General features: G+C 33.9%; 1 protein-coding gene across 1 annotated transcript in view; it reads left to right on the forward strand.

Annotated features, from left to right (window-relative positions):
* LOC115212910 overlaps window positions 1–2,500 on the forward strand; it is a 90,985-nt gene that overhangs the window by 39,165 nt on the left and 49,320 nt on the right. The window lies entirely within an intron of this gene.

Genomic DNA, 2,500 nt, shown 5'->3' on the forward strand with positions numbered 1-2,500 from the left:
TATGTGGACGCTCTAACGCTAAAAATAGATCCGCAATGGTCTCAACCACTAAGAATTGTTCTCAAGAAAAATTTAGCACAACTATGAACGTAAGCGAGCAGGACAAATGGAAAATAACAAAAATATATATTAACCCCAGATAATTGTTTCACTGTTAATAAATTATGCAATTTTACTTACACAATAAATCTACAGATCATCAGTAGGATTCGTCATAAATATAATTTGGCGAACTGCACGTCAGATATTAACACGAAGCCAAAAACACGAGTAGTTCGGCCTATTATATTCGCAGTTATGTTCAAATGCCCTCGTTCTAGCGCGCCAAAATTACCGGAAATAAATACTGCATAAATAATTTACTGCAATAGTTAGTGCCGGTTTGAGAACATATTAATTTATAATTAAAATAAAAATAAGGGTGAAAAAATTGGATATTAATTTATAAATATCAATTTAACACCAAGTGGTTTAGTGTATAAAAAACTGAGATTAAGTAAATATTAATACACAAATATGAGAGAGAATCCACTATGTGGACGCTATAATGCTAAAAATAGATCCGCAATGGTCTCAACCACTAAGAATTGTTCTCAAGAAAAATTTAGCACAACTATGAACGTAAGCGAGCAGGACAAATGAAAAATAACAAAAATATAGATTAACCCCAGACAATTGTTTCACTGTTAATAAATTATGCAATTTTACTTACACAATAACTCTACAGATCATCAGTAGGATGATATATATATATATATATATATATATATATATATATATATGTATTTATGTATATATATGTATGTATGTATATAGTCAATTCGAGGATGTGAGGTCCTCATTAGGGATTTAATAATCCCAAACTTCCACTAGTTAATTGCTATCATATAAGGAGAAAGTCTCGACGATATGTTAGGGATTATTATAGTAATATATATTATTATAATGAAAGAAAGAAAACGGACAAATATGGATGAATAATTTATTTATTGTATGATATTAGGAAGCTGAAAGTTTTGTTTATAAAACAATACAAATAAATTATAAATTATAAGCTCAAAAACAGCTAGTCTTTGGCATCTTCCGTTTCTTCTTTTGAGCTTTATAATTTATAATTTATTACCTCCGCCTCAGCGAAGGCGGAGGTATTGTTTTCAGTCGTGTTTGTTAGTTTCTTTGTCCGTGGACAATATATCTCAAGAACCACTGGGTGGATTCGGATGAAACTTTTAGGGATGTTTGGCCTCGTGACTGGCACAACTGATTAGATTTTGGGATAGATCCGGTACCGGATAAGGACTCTGGATAACTTTTGATAAATATGAGGAGAACAGATATTTACACAGCTTGATTATACAGTTTGATTATACAGTTGTTCACATCTTTGTCGGGTTAAAAGTTCAAGATTTTATGACTATTTTTATTTACGCTAACACTACACAAAAGAATAATTTTGGTTGAGCTTACACTCTATTCAGATGATACCCGAGCTATATTTAAATCTGACCTTGATGAAGCAGTACTGATGATTAACACCAAGATGAACAATTTGCCGTGTGCACCGGCTTGCAATGTGGCAAAGAAAGATGTGATTAACTGTATTATAAAACTTGGACCGGTCAGTCTTTGTTCTCCTGATATTTATTAGTTTATTATTTCTTCTCGACCGACACAATGTAGTCTTTATAAGAACATTTGGATTTACCGAAGTGAGGATCAACTGAGTATAGTAAATGTAACTAACTGGGGTTTATCTGCATTCACTGAGGTTAGCTAGCAGAGTTAACAGATAAGAGCGAGCACGGTATGTGCTAGGATTATATATCCCTCTTTACCATTTTTGGAAATTTACTTTGATATATATATGTCTATTATATAAAATCCGTTCTGCTGTCTGTCTGTGTGTGTGTCTTCTAGGATCTCGGGCATCCTCCATCCATTTGCGCTCAAATTTGATGTGTAGATACCGACGGTATCAGTGCGTGTATAAGTCTTGAAAACATTACGAAAATCGATTCCAGGTGAGAATGCGATTGATAAAGCCGTGGGAACGTGCATTTGTACGCGCAAGTATATCAGCTGTTGCGATCGATACTACGCATGCGCGAGAAAAATTCACGGGCAGCTTGCGCAAAAAAGCCGGCTGGCTTGAAATAATGCCTCAAAATGCAGTATATTTAAGAAACCAAAAACGTAAGATGCAAAAGAGATATTTTCTTCAAACTTGGCATGAAGGAAGGAAAGACTATCATAACAGCCTTATCATTATTGGTACTTTAAACTCTTCGGTTGCATATTTATGTGAAGAAAATCGTTTTTCTTTAGAATAGAAAAAAGTCTTTATTTCTTCTTTTGCTGGTAATCTCAAATTTAGGTTAAATCAGTGTTTCTCAAAGAGGAGGCCTATGGGATGCTCGGACAAGTGGTTTTGAGAAAATTTGATTTAAATGTTTGACAAATCAGCATCGTCCATTGAACGGGGGAGGGCGTTTTGCTCGTA

The sequence above is a fragment of the Octopus sinensis genome, linkage group LG6, assembly GCF_006345805.1.
Source record: "Octopus sinensis linkage group LG6, ASM634580v1, whole genome shotgun sequence".
Classification (NCBI taxonomy): domain Eukaryota; kingdom Metazoa; phylum Mollusca; class Cephalopoda; order Octopoda; family Octopodidae; genus Octopus; species Octopus sinensis.